The 20,382-nt window shown below is 40.1% G+C and overlaps 2 non-coding genes across 2 annotated transcripts; both read left to right on the top strand.

Annotated features, from left to right (window-relative positions):
* On the top strand, positions 1 to 72 carry TRNAC-GCA (transfer RNA cysteine (anticodon GCA)). The gene has a single exon. It is a non-coding gene; the product is annotated as a tRNA-Cys (tRNA).
* Positions 73 to 19,281: 19,209 nt separating this feature from the next.
* TRNAC-GCA (transfer RNA cysteine (anticodon GCA)) lies at positions 19,282 to 19,353 on the top strand. The gene has a single exon. It is a non-coding gene; the product is annotated as a tRNA-Cys (tRNA).
* Positions 19,354 to 20,382: the final 1,029 nt, after the last annotated feature.

Genomic DNA, 20,382 nt, shown 5'->3' with positions numbered 1-20,382 from the left:
GGGGGTATAGCTCAGGGGTAGAGCATTTGACTGCAGATCAAGAGGTCCCCAGTTCAAATCTGGGTGCCCCCTAGATTTTTAGTCAATAAACTGGTAAAGGAGTTCCATTCTTTCCCCTTGCTGAGTCTTCTCGCAAAGGGTAAGGAGCCAGAGGACTCTCTGAGCAGAACAAGTCAACCTCAAGTGATGTGTTCATCACAGCCTTTACTCCTCGGCCTTCCCACCCTCCAGTCATTGGTCTCCATACTCTACAAGGTGAACTTTGAGCTTCTGGCTTAGCATGAGGACTCTGTCCTTAGAAGGCATTCAGAGAGAAATCTGAGATCACTTTCAAGGGAGCGGTAGTTCAACTGCTGGCTGACTTATCAACAGTGGCAAGAGAAGCCAGAAGATACTTCAATAACACATTCAATATGTTGAAAAATATAACAGCCAACTTAGAATTCTATTCCCAGCAAAACTATTCTTCATGAAAGACAAAAAGCTTACAGAATTTACCACCAACAGACTCTCACTAGAGAAAATTCTGAAATATATACTTTAGGAAAAAAATAAAATGATCCTAGATGGGAGATCTGAGATACCAAAAGAAATGTTGAACAAATACATTGGCATATATACAGCAATTCTAAATACTATAATATAACACAATATTAATGACTAACTTGTAAATTTTTTAAAGATAGAACAAAAATACTGATCAAAAATAACATGGAAGAGGCATTAAAGTGTCATAAGGTCTTTGCATAATTCGGGAAAGGAATATAGATATTGATTACCCATAGGCTGTTGAAATTTGCGTGTAAAAATTTCTAGTATATCATTTTAAAACTCGTGGTTTTGCCAAGGGAAAGGGGGTAATAGAGTGGAGGATGTGGGCTAGTAGATAAACAAATGAAAGGAAATGAGAAAAATTCCAGCTAATTCAAAAGAAGGCAAGAGACAAAAAAATCAAATAAATATGAGAGAAATGGAATGTAAGACCATGGGTCAGGGATCAGGAGTCAGGCTGGAGACTTCTATTGACTTACAAATCTTCAAGGGGTGACAACACAAATAAGCAGGTCAGAAGGCAGGTCACTGGGTCACAGGCTGAGGAAGCTGACATATCCCAAGATTGACAGAAAATACAACAGGCAGCTAGCTTAAGTCCCAATAACTGGAGGTCAGATGATGATGAGCTGGATGCAGTGTCCAGAGCAAGAAAGCGAGCTTTGCCAAAACATCTCTGTATGTATTAGATGTAGGCCAAACCCAAAGGAAGCTCCCCTTACATCTGATTGGTTGATCACTTCAGATCACATCATGGAGGATGGCTACATTATTATATATCTGCCAAATTACATCATTACATAACTGCCAAACTACATCTTTACTTAACTGACAGACTGCATCATTGCATAACTGCCAAAGCACTGAGAATCATGGCACAGCCAAGGTGACACACAATCTTAACCTTCACAGCCCACCCCTTGTCAACTTGGCTCCTGTATGCATCTCTTAAACCATACACAATATCTAAATAAAGACAATTACAAAGCCATACTTGTGCCTAACATGATACAATGAACATGCATGCACCAAAAACACACTAGCCCCATTTACATCTTACATTTTATAAGTGAAGAAAACAAAAAATATTTGAGGCACATATACAGGGAAGAAATACCCATAACAATTACAGTCCTCATTTCTGTAACTGGTCATGAGGTTGTAACTGGTAGTTAGAACTACCTTCTTCCACCACCCATTCCGTATTCTCTTTACACTCATTAAGCACTTCAGCTGGTCATGGTTCTTTGCCTAGTGGGGTGACTTAAACCTCCATCCCTGAAGGGTCCAGGCCATTAGTAGTCATGTCAAAATCAGGTTGCTGTACTTTTTCATTGATTTTAATCACAGGGCATGGTAGTACTAAGGAATGTCCTAAAAGATTCCCTGTACTCTTTTTTACCTCCATTATGCAACATCAATCTGATTTCCCTTTGGTAGTCAAGGTCAATCACACGAGCCACTATGGTAACTCCTTTCTTTGCTGTTGATCCAGAGGCATGAGGAGCCCAAAGTGACCAGGTGGTATTCTTAACTTCCAGTTCAATGAAAACCGTGTTATGTCTCCAGATGGGAGCATTCCTCCCTTTGGAACTAAGACCTTTAGACCCACAAAGCATAGGGTTGCAGGGACAGGTAGCAAAAATTTTGTGCGTGGATCACTAGGGGTAATAGTGAGTGGGGACACTCCCATCTCCATTCCTTGATTCTTGGAACTTGGAATCCTAGTGTCATGGATTGAATTATGTCCCCCAAAATTGCATGTCAACTTGGCTAGGCCATGATTCCCAGTATTGTATGACTGTCCACCATTTTTTCATCTGATGTGATTTTCCTATGTGTTGTAAGCCCTACTTCTGTGATGTTAATGAGACAGATTAGAGGCAGTTATGTTAATGAGGCAGGATTCAATCTACAAGATTAGGCTGCATCTTAAATCAATCTCTTTTGAGGTATAAAAAAGAGAAGTAAGAAGAGAGACAGGGACCTCATACCACCAAAAAGCAGCACCCAGAGCAGAGTGTGTCCTTTGTACCTGGGGTCCCGAGCCTGAGCTGCTCCTATGACAGGAGATTACTGACAAGGACTTTTCTTCAGAGCCAACAGAGACAGAGAAAGCCTTACCCTGGAGCTTACACCCTGCATTCGGACTTCTAGCCCACTAGACTGTGAGAGAATAAACTTCTGTTTGTTGAAGCCATCCACTTATGGTATTTCTGCTATAGCAGCACTATAAAACTAAGACACCTGACTATGGGAGAAATAGCACCATATATTGGATGACAGTTTAGAGTGTATACAGCCTCCTGGAGGTCATTGCCCCAACCCTGCAAAGTATTGCCACCTAGCTGGTGCTGTAATTTTGTCTTTTAAAGGCCATTCCATCATTCTATCAAGCCAGCTGCTTCAGGATGATAGGGAACATGACAAGACCAGTAAATTCCATTAGAATGGCCCCATTGCCATACTTCATTTGATGTGAAGTGAGCCCCTTGATCTGAGGCAATACTGTATGGGACACCATGACAGTGGATAAGGCATTCTGTGATACCATGGATGGTAGTTTTGACAGAAGAATTGCATGCCGGGAAGCCAAATCCATATCCAGAGTATGTATCCCAGTAAGAATGAAACACTGCCCTTTTCCTGATGGAAGCAATCCAATGTAATCAACATGCCACCAGGTTGCTGGTTGACTACCATGAGGACTGGTGCCATTTCATGGACTCAGTGTGGGTCTCTGCTGCTGGCAGTTCGAGGACTCAACTGTGACTGTAGCCAAGTCAGCCTTGGTGAGTTGAAGTCTATGTTGCTGAGCCCATGAGTAATTGCCGTCCCTGCCACTATGAACACTTTGTTCATGAGCCCTTTGGGCAATGATAGGAGTAGCTGGGGAAAGACAATGACTGGTTTTCATAGAATGTGTCATCCTATCCACTTGATTGTTGGGAACTGCAGTGGGGGGGTGGGAGGATGGGTCACGGGGAGGGAGTCCTTCTGGGGCCTCATTAAGGAGAGGTCCCTGGTCCCCATTTGAGAGCCCCATCTCAGCCACTCCAGCTGGCCTGTTGTACCAAGGCAGCTTTTCTGTGAGTCAGGGGCTCTGCCTGCCCACCACCACCACAACAGGCAAGACCCAGTGGCCTTGGGTATGGGAATCAGGGGAAAAGGAAGAGTGTAGAGGGTGGCAGAGAAATGCAAAAACAACAGAGCTTGGCAGGTTGAATCAGACATATTAGGCAAGTAAGGGAATTGGTATCCTGAACAATTCTTGTTCCAGGTGAACTCCTGCCTGATTCAAGGGGAAAGTAGGCAAGGCCACTGACGTTTCTGGGCCTCAGTGCCCTGGGTGGAAGAACAAGGAAGGGACTGTGGTCATGCTAAGTTATCAGATGCACTAGACTTCACAGCTAGCCTAACACTGCAGTACTCAGAAGTGAAGCTCTGAGGAAGAGGGACTTTAGAAAGGTAGGTAGGTGTGTAATGTGATGAATGTTCACAGTGAACCAGTGAATAAGGAGTGAGCCATGGCAGGGAGGAGCCAGACTGCAGGGGGCAGGTGCCACTTCTAGGTTCAGTCGTGGCCAAAGAGGTAGAACCAGAACGAATCTGAATTTTACAAATTTGGGTGTTCCAGAACAATAACCAGAACAGAAGTAGCCATGGAGGAAAGGACTGCATGGTGGCAGTTACAAAGGTATTATTACATACTACTCACATCACAGGGGGTGTAGCTCAAGGGTAGAGCATTTGACTGCAGATCAAGAGGTCCCCAGTTCAAATCTCACGTGCCTCCTGCCAAATCACATTATAGATTCTTATGCCACATATTTGTGCTCTTCTCCTTGCCCTAAAATGTCCTCCAGGGCTGAAATGAGTCCCCTTCATGCTCTTATGCAGAACTTTCCTGGTGTGGGCAGTGAGTCTGGCCTGACACTGGCTTCAGACTAGAGCTTCAAACTGGTTGTTCCTAGCTCAGTCATGGCAGAGATGGTGACGCTGGAACAGACCTGAATTTGTAAAAATTAGGTGACCCAGAACAGCAACCAGAATGGTATAAATTATGGATCGAAGCCCCTCTAGAAACTGATTCTCCCTCTTAGAAAACAAGGGCAGCATATGAGTTGCATGGCAACCAACTCTTGCCCATAAAATTCTGCTCAGAGTCACAACCAGCAATGCCCGGCTCAAAGAAGGTGACCAATCGTATCTCTTTGAATGTGAGTCGCCCTCTTCAGTGCTGGCAATAATCCAATCTCACATATCAGGCTCCTGAAAGTGTTCACTACGCTTTCCCAAGTCTCCAATTCTATGGCTTCCATCTGTAATTTTTCCTGTTCTGGTTATTGTTCTGGAACACCCAAATTTGTAAAATTCAGATTTGTTCTGGTTCTACCTCTTTGGCCATGACTGAACCAGTTGTAACTAGTTTGAAGCACTACTTCAGACAGACCATGACCAGGGCTTAAATCCTGATTCTGCCTACCTGCCTTGTACTTGTTAGCAAGTCACTAAGCCTCAGTTTCCTCAGAACCAGGGTCCTCACCGGCCTAAAAGGAGGAGACCACATGACAGCAAACCAAGTTATATCACATTTACATTATACTATTTCTCTGCATTTCTCATAAGCAGGAATATCAGCAATCCTGGTCCTCAAACTGCCCATGTCCAGCTATGGTCTGCTTCTGCTTGCCTTAGGTACTTGCCTTGGGTGCTTCTGTTTCTGCTTATAGCCAGATGTCAGCATGTCCACAAAAAGCCTAACACAGAAATGTGTAGAACTTGCAACAGCTCATTTCAGAGAGGCCACTACTTCTTGCAGATGACAGGTCTGCCCTCTCACTTGTCAAATGCAAACTCCTAAGGGAATCAAGTGCTCCCATCCAGGTCCTACCACCCCTGTGGTGATTTCCCATTCAGAGACTCCTACATCCTCTCCATATTCTGTATAGCCCAACCCAGACCAATAGAATCAAAGGTCATCCTTAATCCTCAAGAGGGAGGGGAGGGGAAAGGAGAGGGTCCCAGAGACTTTTCTTCCAGGAGTGTCTTCTTTCCATGTACATTCATAAATGCAAATAGGTGTGTTCGGGCAGGATGCTCCAACTTCAACAGAAGCTACATTCCAAAGTAAATGCAAATTGCTTAGGGCAATGACAGGTACATATTCAAGCGCAAAACAATAAAACCTCCCCTCTTCCCTGTCCCTTATTTTCAGACTCCAATTCCATCTGCAGCTCTTGTCCGTTTCAAATTCTAACCTCCAGTCATACTAACTTTTTTGCCTTTTGTGGAGGAAAAACTCATTTAGTGGAGTAATAAAAATAACAACCACAAGACTAGCTACCTAGGCTTTTGAACTGTAATGCTCTGTAATTTATCTTCCTCTTGCCCACACCATCTCACTCTTTAATTCAAAATTTCACAAAATTCTATGAATTTTTCTTCAAAAATTGTTTTTTCAAACTGTCCCTCCTCTCCATCCCACTACCCCTCCTTCATGCTCCCTTGCCTGAATCGTTACAACTCCAGAGTCACTCCCTGTACTTCTTCCCACTAGACTCCTCTGTCCAGTGTGATCACCATCAGAGGTTCCTGAAAAACCAAAGCAGAGAAATTCAGCTTCCTAAATAAAACTCTGTGTGGCTCCCCAATGTTTACAAGATGAAAAGCAAAGTCCTTCCTGAAGAACTCAAGGCCCTTGCAATGGAGGTTTTGATCTGTTGTTATTTTTACCACAATAAAACTAAAATTGAAATATTTTTTAAATAAAATAGCTATTATAAATCTTATAATACATTATTATATCAAATATAAAAATATTTGAGGAAACAAAGAATTAAAGCTTTAAAATATGAAAACTAGAAAGCCACAAACAGATGCAGAGCTGGAAGTGCTCACTCAACTATGCCAAAAAATTTGGAAGACAGCTACCTGGCCAACCAACTGGAAGAGGTCAGTATATATGTCTATTCCAAAGAAAGGTAACCCAACCAATTGCAGAAATTATCTAACAATATCATTAATATCACATGTAACTAAAACTTTGCTGAAGATCATTCAAAAGGGGCTGCTGCAGTATATCTACAGGGAACTGCCAGAAATTCAAGCCAAATTCAGAAGAGAACGGGAAACTAGGGATATCATTGCTGATGTCAGATGGATCATGGCTGAAAGCAGAGAATATCAGAAAGATGTTTTCCTTTGTTTTATAGACGATGCAAAAACATTCCACTGTGTGGATCACAAAAAATTATGGACAACATTTCAAAGAGTGGAAATTCCAGATTACTTAATTGTGTTTATGAGGAACCTGTACATAGATCAAGAGGCAGTCATTCAAACAGAACAAGGGAATACTGTATGGTTCAAAGTCAGGAAAAAGGTGCATCAGGGTTGTATCCTTTCACCATACTTATTCAATCTGTATGCTGAGCAAATAATCCCAGAAGCTGGACTATATGAAGAAAAACAGGGCATCAGAATTGGGAAAGGCTCATTAACAATCTGCTTTATTCAGATGACACAACCTTGCTTGCTCAGAGTGGAGAGGACTTGAAGCACTTACTGATAAAGATCAAAGACCACAGCCTTCAGTATGAGTTACACCTCAACATAAAGAAAACAAGAATCCTCACAACTGGACCAACAAACAACATCATGATAAATGGAGAAAAGATTGAAGTTGTCAAGGATTTCATTTTACTTGGATTCACCATCAACATCCATGAAAGCAGCAGCTAAGAAATCAAAATACACATGCATTGGGCAAATCTGCTGCAAAATCTCTCTTTAAAGTGTTGAAAAGCAAAGATGTCACCTTGAAGACTAAGGTGTGCCTGACCCAAGCGATGGTGTTCATATGCATGCAAAAGCTGGACGATGAATAAGGAAGGCTGAAGAAGAATTGACATCATCGAATTGTGGTGTTGGCAAAGAATATTGAATATACCATGGATTGCCAAAAGAAAGAACAAATCTGCCTTGGAAGTACAACCAGAATGCTTCTTAGAAGCAAGGATGGTGAGACTACATGTCACATACTTTGGACATGTTATCAGGAGGGATCAGTTCCTGGGAAAGGGCATCATGCTTAGTAAAGTAAAAGGTCAGCAAAAAAGAGGAAGACCCTCAATAGATGAACTGACACAGTGGCTGCAACAATGTGCTCAAGCATAAGAAGTATCAAGAGGATAGAGCAGGTCCAAGTAGTGTTTCATTCTGTTGTACCTTGGGTTACTATAAGTTGGAAAAGTTGTGATGGCACCAAACAACAATAGAAAGTCACCGATCAAGAAGCTCAACAAAACTCAAGGAGAAGAATCATAAAGAAAATAACAGCAGACTTCCTACAAACATGGTGCCATAGACAGAAGAACCACGCAGTCCCTTCACAGCAAAGACCAGAAAACAGAGACAAATGTCTTTCCTGAAACCCAAAGTGTCAAATGAAGAGATAAAGAAAGCCAAACACCAAACGGAATAAGAAGCTGACAGAGGACAGAGAGCCAGGAGAGATATGTGTGGAGGTTCCTTATTGACTGATGCAGCACGGATTCACCATCTTAGACTCCTGTAGGAGATCGGCTTACAGGGAGCACAGGAAAGTAGCTTCATGGAGCTCCCATCAGGAGACAGAGCGCCCAGTAACCAGCTACACATATTTTCCAACCCCCATCCTCTCCCCACTGCTCTACCTCCAAACTTCCTAGCTGGGTGCTGTGGCTTGGCCTGCCGGGAAGTGCAGCGTCCACGCCACTTGGATTCTCCTCACTCGCATCGCAAATCCGCGGAGAGGGAGTACTGGAAAGCAGCTTAACGAAGTTCCCAGCAGGAGACAAAGCATCTAGTAACAAGCGATATGTGCTTTCCTAACCCCTACTCATCTTCCTCTCCCCTTTTGCCCTCCTCTGATTCCCGCCTGCTGCAGTCTCTAGGCCAGGAGGCAACTGCTTCCACCCTGGGCTGCTTGTATTTGCCCCGCCCACACTGGCTGGGTACCTGAGCTGGAATTGCTTCTTACCGCCTCTTTTGGTTTCTTCCATGCCTCCCACCACCTCCCCCTCCTTTCTCTGGAACACCTGCCTCCATGTGCCATCTTAGCTTCTTCTTGAAAGGCTGTGAAGCTCCACTTGACAGGGGAACCACTCCCCCAACCCATGACACCACTCTTGAGATTCCTGAGTCTTTCTTTGTTGTTGTTGTTGTTGCTTGTTTTGTTTTGCTTCATTCTGTTTTGTTTTGTTTGTTCTCTTTTTGCACTTGGGAGCCCCTTCCAGCCAGGCTGCACTGGAGACCTACTCCCCTTATCTGTTCAGCCACCTAGATGGGATCTCTGGGGGCATTTCTCTTTCTCTCTTTCTTTCTTTCTTTCTCTCTCTCTCTTTCTTTCGTTCTTTCTCTCTCTTTCTTTTTTTCCTCTTTCTCTCTCTCTCTCCTCTCTCTCTTTCTCTTCTCACTCTCTTTCTTTCTTTTTGCCTTCCTTCCTTTCTTCTCTCTTTTTCCCTTTCTATCTTTCTTCATTTCTCAGTTCTTGTCTGTCTATACTTGCCTTCTTTTCCTGTCTCCTGAATACCTGGTGCTGTGTGACATCTCTACCCCCTCTAGCCAGGCCATACTGCACAGCCTGGGAGACACTCCCGGTCTTCATGGACACACTGGTGGGAACCCTGGAGGCCTTTTTCTTTTCCAAATTTTTATCTAGTTTTTTTTTTCTTTTTCCCATTTTCTTTTTTGCTTTTCTCCATTTCCCGGTCTCTCATCTCTCCAGTCCAACAGCAAGTTCCCTTTGCACTCCTTTTTTTTTTTGTTTTTGTCTCCTGTTTCTCCTCTTCCCCATACCTATATTAGCTCCATACATCACAACCTCCCCCCCTTTCCTGCCTACCTGCACTGTGTGCTGAACACCATACCTCCAAGCAGTGCAGGCATGGCCTACTGGAAGTTGCCCAGCACTGATTCCTGGTCAACCCAGTCAGCCCTAGTAGGGGCCAAAAGCAACCTATCCAAGCCCCTCCCCTTCATCTGGACCTGCTCTGTTGCACCATAGCTGAGTGACTGGCCCCACCCATTGGACAAGGAGGTGAGAAGTATCCTGACTACAGACGAGCAAACAACAAAGAACGCACAGTCCGCCTGCTCAGATATAATGAAATAAAACAAAACAAAAAAACAGGATGAAACAAACAAATTACCATCAAGAAATGAAGACAATAACCACTGAATGTGCCAAAGACAGCAGACAATAGCAAAACATTAAAAAAAGGACAGGATGATTCCAGTAGGCACCCAAAATAAAACACCAGATAATTTTCCAGTAGAAGAAAAGACATTAGAACTATCTGACAGAGAATTCAAATCTCTAATATTCAGAGCTTTCCAAGAGTTGAAGCAAAAAGGAGACAAAAATGAGACAAATTTATGGAAAAGGCAGACAAATTCATGGAAAATACAGACAAAAAATGGAAGAATTCAAGAAAATAATACAGGAGCAAAATGCCAAAATAAATTCAGAACTAGAAATCGTACAAAAACAATTAGAAATTCAAAAGACAAACAACAAGATTTCAGAAATGGACAGCATCATAGAAGAGCTGAGGAGCAAATTTGAAATGATGGAAGACAGGATCAGTGAAATTGAAGAAAAGCACTTGGATACAACACTGTTTGAGGAAAAATCAGAAAAAAGAACAAAGAAAAATGAGGAAACTGTGAGAATTACTTGGGTTAAAAACAAAAGAAAAAAGTTGCAAGTGATTAGAGTTCCAAAACAGGGAGACAACATGGAAAACACAGACAAGATCATTGAAGAATTGTTGATAGAAAACGTCACTAACATCATGAACGATGGAAAGCTGACCATCCAAGAAGCTCAACGAACCCCATATAGTATACACCCCAAAAGAAAAACACCAAGGCATATCATAATCACACTCACTAAAACCAAAGACAAATCAAAAATCCTTACAGTGGCTCAAGAAAAATGAAAAGTCACATGCAAAGGAGAAACAATAAGCCTAAACTCTGATTATTCTGCAGAAACCACACAGGCAAGAAGGCAACGGGATGACATATATAAAACCTTGAAAGAAAAAAATTGCCAACCACAAATTATATATCCTGCAAAACTTTCACCCAAATATGATGGTGAAATTAGGACATTTCCAGATAAACAGAAATTAAGGAAATATGTAAAAACTAAACCAAACCTAAAAGAATTATTAAAGGGAGTCCTTTCACTTAGAACAAACAACATCAGACCACAGCCTGAATCTAGGATGCAAGATTGTACCAGCCAGATACCAACATAGGAGATGAACTCTCAAGGACTATCCAAAACCAAAAAAATTACAACAGGGAACCAGAAAGGTTAATCTGTAAATAAGAACAGTGTCAGAATAATAAAAGAGAGAATAAATCCTGTAGGTATAGAACTTTCTAATGGAGAGGGGGCAAGGCAATACCAAGTAATAATAGACTGGTTCAAACCTAGGAAGATAAGGGTAAACTTCAAGGAAACCACAAAGAAAGTTAACAAACCTACACATCAAAATAAAGAAGAAAAACATAAAGTCTCAATAAAAACAAAAGAAATCCACAAACAAAAGGAACTCAGCACAGGACAGTAAAAGGAAGAAAGAAAGTGTTAGCACCACACACACACACAAAAAAAAAGCACTACAAAATGACAACAATAAACTCACACCTATCAATAATTACACTGAACATAAATGGCCTAAATACACCCATAAAGAGACACAGAGTGACAGAATAGATAAAAAAAAAAAACAAGATCCATCAATATGTTGTCTGCAAGAGACACACCTGAGAAACAAAGACATAAATTTATTAAAAATCAAAGGATGGAAAAAATATATCAAGCAAATAACTACCAAAAAAGAGCAGGAGTTAGCAATACTAATCTCAGATAAGATAAACTTTAAAGCAAAATCCACCATAAAAGACAAAGAAGGACAGTATATAATGATTAAAGGGATGATCCATCATGAAGACTTAACCGTAATAAACATCTACACTTGCAATGACAGAGCTCTAAAATACATAAAATACATTTCAAGCTCTATCAGCACTGAAAACAGAAATTGACTATTTCACAGTAATAGTAGGAGACTTAACACACCACACTCTAAAGGACAGAACATCTAGAAAGAAACTGAACAAAGATACAGAGAGCTAAAGAGAACAATCAGCCAACTTGACCTCATAGACATATATAGAACACTCCACCCAACAGCTGCAAAGTACACATTCTTTTCCAATGCATATGGAAAATTCTCCAGAATAGACCACATCTTAGGCCGAGAGCAACCCTCAACAAAATCCAAAACACTGAGGTAATACAAAGTATCTTCTCTGACCACAATGCCATCAAAGTAGAAATTAACAACAGAAAAAAAAATCAATTACATGGAAACTGAAAAGCACCTTGCTTAAAAGCCACTGGGTAATAGAAGAAATCTGAGGTGGAATCAAAAAATTCCTAGAATCAAATAAGGATGAAAACACATCATACCAAAATGTTTGGGACACAGCAAAGGCAGTCCTCAGAGATCAATTTAAAGCAATAGATGCACACATCAAAAAAGAAGAAAGGGACAAAATGAAAACATTAGCTACACAACTTGAACAAATAGAAATGAACAGCAAAAGAAGCCCACAGCCACCAGAAGAAAGGAAATAATAAAGATCAGAGTAGAAATAAATGAAATAGAGAATAGAAAAACAACAGAAAGAATCAACAAAACCAAAAGTTAGTTCTTTGAAAGGATCAACAAAATCAACAAACCACTGGCCAAATTGAAAAAAGAAAAACAGGAAAGGGTGCAAATAATTCAAATAAGAAATGAAATGGGGGACATTACAACAGACCCAACTGAAATAAAAGGGATCATAACACAGTATTATGAAAAACTATACTCCAACAAATTTGAAAACCTAGAGGAAATGGACAAATTTCTAGACACACTACCTACCCAAACTAACACAAACTGATGTTGAAAATCTGAACAGACCCATAAAAAGATAAGAGATTGAAAGGATAATTAAAAAAAAACTCCCAACAAAAAAAGCCCTGGACCAGATGGCCTTACCGGAGAATTCCACCAAACATTCACAGAAGAGCTTACAGCAGCACTACTCAAATTATTTCAGAACATAGAAAAGGAAGGTAATTCATTCTATGAAGCCAGCATAATCCTGATACCAAAACCAGGCAAAGACACCACAAAAAAAGAAAATCACAGACCAATATGTCTCATGAATACAGGTGCAAAAATTCTCAACAAAATTCTAGCCAATAGAATTCAGCATCATACTAAAAGAAAAAAATACAGCACGACCAAGTAGGATTCATATCAGGTATGCAAGGATGGTTCAACATTAGAACATCAATCAATGTAATCCACCACATAAATAAAAAGAAAGAAAAGAATCACGTGATCATCTCAATTGATGCAGAAAAGGCATTCCACAAAGTCCAAAACCTTTTCCTGATGAAACCTCCCAATAAAATAGATACAGAAGGAACATTTCTTAACATAACAAAGGGCACCATGCCAAACCAACAACCAACGTCGTTCTTAATGGAGAGAGGCTGAAAACATCCCCCTGAGAACAGGAACAAGACAAGGATGCCCTTTATCACCACTCCTATTTAACATTGTTTTGGAAGTCCTAGCTAAAACAATAAGGCAAGAAACAGAAATAAAGGGTATCCAAATTGGTAATGAAGTAGTTAAACTCTCCCTATTTGCAGATGATATGAAACTATATGTAGAAAACCCGAAAGACTCCATGAGAAAACTACTGGAACTAATATGAAGATTCAGCAGACTAGCAGGATACAAGATAATCATACAAAGATAAGTAGGATTCCTATATACCAATAAAGAGAACAATGAAAAGGAAATCAGGAAAACAATACCATTTATAACTGTCCCTAAAAAAATAAAATACTTGGGAATAAATCTAACTAGGGATGTAAAAGACCTATACAAAGAAAACTACAAAACACTATTGCAAGAAACCAAAAGAGAGCTACATAAATGGAAAAACATACCATGCTCATGGATAGGTAGACTCAACATTGTGAAAATGACAATTCTACCCAAAGCGATTTACAAATACAATACAATATTGATCCAAATACCAACAACATTCCTTAAAGAGATGGAAAAACTTATCATTCACTTTGTATGGAAAGAGAAGAAGCTCTGGATAAGTAAAGCACTATTGAGGAAGAAGAATAAAGTAGGAGGACCTGCATTACCTGACCTTAGAGCCTACTATACAGCTATGGTAGTCAAAACAGCCTGGTACGTCTGGGGTCTTAAATGCTAACAAGCGGCCATCTAAGATGCATCAATTGGTCTCAACCCACCTGGATCAGAGGAGAATGAAGAACACCAAGGTCACATGATAACTATGAGCCCAAGAGACAGAAAGGGCCACATGAACCAGAGACTTACATCATCCTGAGACCAGAAGAACTAGATGGTGCCCGGCCACAACCGATGACTGCCCTGACAGGGAGCACAACAGAGAACCCCTGAGGGAGCAGGAGATCAGTGAGATGCAGACCCCAAATTCTCATAAAAAGACCAAACTTAATGGTCTGACGGAGACTAGAGGAATCCCAGCAGTCATGGTCCCCCAAACCTTCTGTTGGCTCAGGACAGGAACCATTCCCGAAGACAACTCGTCAGACATGGAAGGGACTGGACAATGGGTTGGAGAGAGATGCTGATGAAGAGTGAGCTACTTGTATCAGATGGTCACTTGAGACTGTGTTGACATCTCCTGTCTGGAGGGGAGATAGGAATGTAGAGAGGGTTAGAAACTGGCAAAATTGTCACGAAAGGAGAGACTGGAAGGGCTGACTCATTAGGGGGAGAGTAAGGGGGAGTATGGAGTAAGGTGTATATAAGCTTATATGTGACAGACTGACTTGATTTGTAAACGTTCACTTAAAGCTCAATAAAAATTATATATATATATAAAAAAACAGCCTGGTACTGGTACAATGACAGATACAATGACAAATGGAACAGGATTGAGAACCCAGATGTAAATCCATCCACCTACAGTCACTCGATCTTTGACAAGGGCCCAAAATACATCAAATGGGGAAAAGACATTCTTTTAACAAATGGTGCTGGCAAAACTGGATGTCCATCTGCAAAAAAATGAAAAAGGACCCATACCTCACACCATATACAAAAACTAACTCAAAATGGATCAAAGATCTAAATATAAAGCCAAAAACCATGAAGTTCATAGAATCTGAAGTAGGATCAGCGTTAGAGGCCCTAATACACAGCATTAACAAGATACAAACTACAACCAACAATGCACAAGCTCCAGAGGATAAGCTAGATAACTGGGATTTTCTAAAAATTAAACACGTATGCTCATCAAAAGATTTCACCAAAAGAGTAAAAAGAGAAACTACAGACTGGGTAAAAAAGTTTTTGGCTATTACATATGAGACAAATTCTAATCTTTAAAATCTACAAGAAGATCCAACATCTCTACAACAAAAAGACAAACAATCCAATTAAAAAATGGGCAAAGGAAATGAACAGACATTTCACCAAAGAAGACATTCAAGTGGCCAACAGACACATGAGGAAATGCTCACATCTCTAGCCATCAAAGAAATGCAAATCAAAACCACAATGAGATACTATCTCAGCCCAGCATTACTGGCATGAATCAATAAAACAGAAAATAACAAATGTTGGAGAGGCTGTGGGGAGATCAGAACTCATATTCACTGCTGGTGGGAATGCAAAATGATACAATCATTTTGGAAAACAATATGGCCCTTCCTTAGAAAGCTAGAGAGAGAAATACCATATGATCCAGCAATCCCACTCCTAGGAATATATCCTAGAGAAATAAGAGTTGTCACATGAACAGATATATTTACACGCATGTTCACTGCAGCATTGTTCACAATAGCAAAAAGATGGAAGCAACCTAGATGCCCATCAACAGAAGAATGGATAAACAAACTGTGGGACATAAACACAATGGAGTATCATGCAACAATAAAGAACAAAGAAAAATCTGTGACACATCTCATAACGTGGGTAAATCTGGAGGGCATTATGCTGAGTGAAATAAGTCAATCACAAAAGGACAAATACTGTATGAGACTACTACTGTAAATACTCATGAAAAGGTTTACATACAAAGAGAAACAACTTTTGATGACTACCAGGGAGGAGGGGTGGGGATGGGAAAACACTTAATAGACAATAGATAAGTAGAATCTTTGGTGAAGGGTAAGACAGTACACAATACTGGGGAAGCCAGTACAACCTGTACACGGCAAGGTCATGGTAGCTCCATAGACACATCCAAACTCCCTAAGGGACCGAATTGCTGGGCTGAGGGCTGTGGAGACCATGATCTCAGGGAACATCTAGCTCATTTGGCATAACATAGTTCATAAAGAATATGTTCTAATTCTACTTTGGTGAGTAGTGTCTGGGGCCTCAAAAGCCTTTGAGCGGCCATCTAGGATACTTCACTGGTCTCATCCCTTTGGGAACAAGGAATAATGAAGAAAACTAAAGATACAAGGGAAAGATTAGTCCAAAGGACTAATGGACCACATCTACCATTGCCTCCACCAGACTGAGTCCAGCAAAACTGAGTAGATGGTGCCCAGGTCTCACTACTGACTGCTCTGACAGGGATCACAATAGAAGGTCCCCAACAGACCTGGAGAAAAATGTAGAACAAAATTCTAACTCAAAAAGAAAGACCACACTTGCTGGCCTGATAGAGACTGGAAAAACCCTGAGAATATGGCCCCCAGATACCCTTTCAGCCTAGTAATGGGGTCACTCCTGAAGTTCACCCTTGAACAAAATATTGAACAAGCCCATGGAACAAAATAAGACTAAACAGGTGCACCAGCCCTCAGGCAGGAACTGGAAGGCAGGAGGGAACAGGAAAGCTGGTAATTGGGAACCCAGGGTTGAGAAGGGGGAGTGTTGACATATCGTGGGTTTGTTAAACAATGTCATAGAACAATGTGTGTTCTAACTGTTTGATGAGAAACTAGTTTGTTCTGTAAACCTTCATCAAAAGTACAATTTTGAAAAAAGTAACAGCAAGACACACGATAATAAAATTTCTGAAAACCAGTAATAAAGAGAAAAATCTTAATAATAGGCAGAGGTGGGCAAAATACATTACACACAGAGGAATGAAAGGAGACTTCTTATCAGAAATCATGAAGCCAGGGAGGGAAAAAAGGAACGTCTTCAAAATGCTAAAAGAAGAAAAAAAAAACTTGTTAATGCTCTACTCAGTGAATTTTATCCTTCATTGTTGAAAATATCTTTCAAGTATGAAGGTGAAAAAAATTTTTTTCGCACCAACAAAAGGTGAAAGAATTCATTACCAGCAGAAAGAAAATGATACCAAATGAAAATCTGGGTCTGCAGAAAGTAATGAAGAGTGTCAGAAATGGTCCATATGTGGATGAGTATAAAGGACATTTTTCCCACTTATAAATCTTTAAAAGATAACTGATTTTGTTTTAATGATGGTGGAATAAATTTGCAAAAGGATACTGATAAGTGTTGCACAATTTGAAGAATGTAATCAGTGTCACTGAATTATTGTAGAAACTGTTGAATTGGCAAATGTTTTCTTGAGCATATTTTCAGCACACACACAAAAAAGATAATTAAATGTTTAAAGCAAAAATAATAGCAGTGTATTATGGCTTTTATAACACACATAAAGGTACTATCTATAACAACAATAACACAAAGGACAAAACAAGGGAACTGGAAGCATTCTGTTATAAGATTCTTACATGACAAGTGAAGTGGTATAACATTATTTGGAGGTAAAATATGAAAAGTTAAATATGGTACTGTAAACTTTAGATAAATCACTAAAAGAAAATAGCAAAAAGTAGCTACTAACCCAACGGTGGGAATAAAATGAATAAAACATACTCAATTAATCCAGAAAGTTAAGAAAAAAAGACAAACAATACATGGGACAAATAAAAAACAAATCGCAAAATGGATTGACCCAGTGGCTGCAACAATGGGCTCAAACATAGCAACAATTGTAAGGATAGTGAAGGACCGAACAGTGTTTTGTTTGTTGCACATAAGGTCGCTACAAGTCGGAATCAACTCTACAGCATCTAACAACATTAACAAGGTTTAAATGTAGCCCTACGTGTAATACATTAAATGTGAATGGTCTAAACACTCCAAAAAGGTAGAGATTGTCAGACTGGATAAAAAAGTCTTCATGCTGTCGACAAGAACACCACACCAAATATAAAACCGTGAATAGTTTAAAGTAAAAGGATGAAAAGAGATATACCATGCACACTCATCAAAAGAAAAATGTAAAGGTTATTTTAAAACAGACTTCAGAGTGAGGAATGTTACCAGAAATAAAGTAGGAAATTTTATAATGATAAAAAGGCCAATTCATCAAGAAGACATCAGTCCTAAATATATATACTTCTGTTAACAAAGCTTCAAAATATATGAAGTGAAAACCACTCATTTCTGAGATTGGATCTGGGTTACCACCTGAAAAAATAAGCAAATGCTCAAGAAGTCTAATTGCGATTAAACAGAAAAGATAAATGAATAACATAAGGAAGGTAAAATAGAACATGACTAAATACATTTTTATAATATAAGAGAATTCTATGTACTGCTTCATTCTATTTGCTTTTAAAATCTGCATAAAACAGATTATTTTGGAAGCAAAAATGAATTACTAAAACAGACCCAAGGAGAAGTGAAACACCTGAATAGACCAATAACGAATGAAAAAATACATTTAAAAGAGAGTCAAGGAACTCTTCCTCACAAAGGCACCACACCCAGAAGCCTCGCAGGCAATTTTTAACCTTAAAGGCAAGTTTGCCTAATTTTTAATCAGGAATAGATCATTCTGTGCTATATATGACGTTCCAGAGTATGAAAAATATGGAAATTCCTCCAAATCATTCCAGGAAAGCTGAATAATTTTGGTAGAAATAATAAATAAAACTAGCATATACCAAAAAGAAAGCTATCAGTCGCTACCATTTTGCAATAAACTAAATAAAATAGTAGGAACTGTTATTCAAGGGTCTAGTACAACATAACAAAAAAAGGGCTAAAAACATAACTGGAATAATGGCTCAATATTGAGAAATTGATTGCTATAAAAAAGTGGCTCTTTGAATTCCAGAACAAGTAGGCTCAGTGCCCAGTCCCAGGCCCTCCAGCTATGCTGACATCTGGATTTTCCCTTGCCCACTACCCTTCCCCCAAATGCTAGGACTGCACCTTTATTGGCCATATGCCTCTCAGGGGTAAGCCAAGCCATTAGGAACCTCCATCACAGCCCAGGAAAAGGAAACCAAAGCAGTGAGTGAGAGATGGAAAAAAATGAAAAAGACAAAGAATTAGATATTAATGGGGATGGGTAAATTCATCTCCCAGTAATAGTAATAATAAAGGAGGGGGTGAGAAGCACTGTGAGGGCTATTCAGGTGGTCATAGGTGGGAAGGCTCTGAAGGAGGAAACCAGATTCTGACAAGTGTGGAAGTAGATGTGAGAAGAGAAGCTTGGGTAGTTCTCTAGGGAGACACCAAATGACGTAGAGAGCAGCTTGGGAATGACAGCAATTATGAGAGAATCTTTATTAAGGGAGGACCAGCAGGTGGGGGTATAGCTCAGTGGTAGAGCATTTGACTGCAGATCAAGAGGTCCCTGGTTCAAGTCCAGGTGCCCCCTGTATCATATCTATTTTACTCCTGCAGACAACTAGTGTGAGTACAATCTCATAGAGCCAAAGTTTCCAACAAGTAGTAAAGATTTAAGTGTTTCACTTACAGCATTTCCCATATGTTTCTTTTCTACCTCCTCAGCCGTAATCAGTTTTTGGAGTAGAGCTGTCTGCCTTAGGCTTTCTCAATGTTTCCTTTGTGCCTAATTATTACCATCACAATTTTGTTTGGACCAAGTTTGTTTCAAAAAATAGAATTGAGTCAGATTCCAATAAAACGTGCAATAAAACTCCAAGGATCAAGCAAGAAGAGGCAAGCACTGAATGTTTAGGAGGGGAGCTAAATAACTATTCCAGAGAGCCTAGGTTAGGAGAAGTTACTGTAGCTGTATACAAAACCTATCTCTGAGCTCCCTGGTAATCAAACAGAAGTGAAAACACACCAATTTGTCAACTGAGGAAACTATTTTATTACTGTTGAAAAGCAGCAGACATTTATATGATTGTACCATATAAATGGAACATTGGTCAGATGGTGGTTATTGCCAGGGTAACCATGTATAGTCACGCAGGTTGTGAATTATGCAATGCCACAAACCACATAATGCCCTGGAGTTATGTGACTCAGCTACCCTGGATACTGGCCATATTTTATCCATTTCACACACACACACACACACACACACACACAAAAGTAGGAAGCTGACTGCTCAATGCACATCTCTTCCTTAGTAATAGAATGTTGTGAAACTATCACCATTATCTGTTTCCAAATTTTTCATCACCCCAAACAGAAACTCAGTATTCCTTAAGCAACACTCCACATTTCCCCCACCTCCCCACCCCTAGTAACTATTAAGAAAATTAAGTCTCTATGCATTTGCTTATTCCAGATATTTCTAAAAAGGTGTCCTGGTCATGCAATGGAACATGCTTGGCTGCTAACCAAAAGGTTGGTTTTTGGAACCCACCAGCTGCTCCATGGGAGAAAAGACCTCATGATCTGCTCCTGTAAAGATTACCCAGGAAACCCCATG

Source organism: Elephas maximus, chromosome 3 (assembly GCF_024166365.1).
Source record: "Elephas maximus indicus isolate mEleMax1 chromosome 3, mEleMax1 primary haplotype, whole genome shotgun sequence".
Lineage (NCBI taxonomy): Eukaryota > Metazoa > Chordata > Mammalia > Proboscidea > Elephantidae > Elephas > Elephas maximus.
This window is presented reverse-complemented; position numbering and strand designations above follow the sequence as displayed.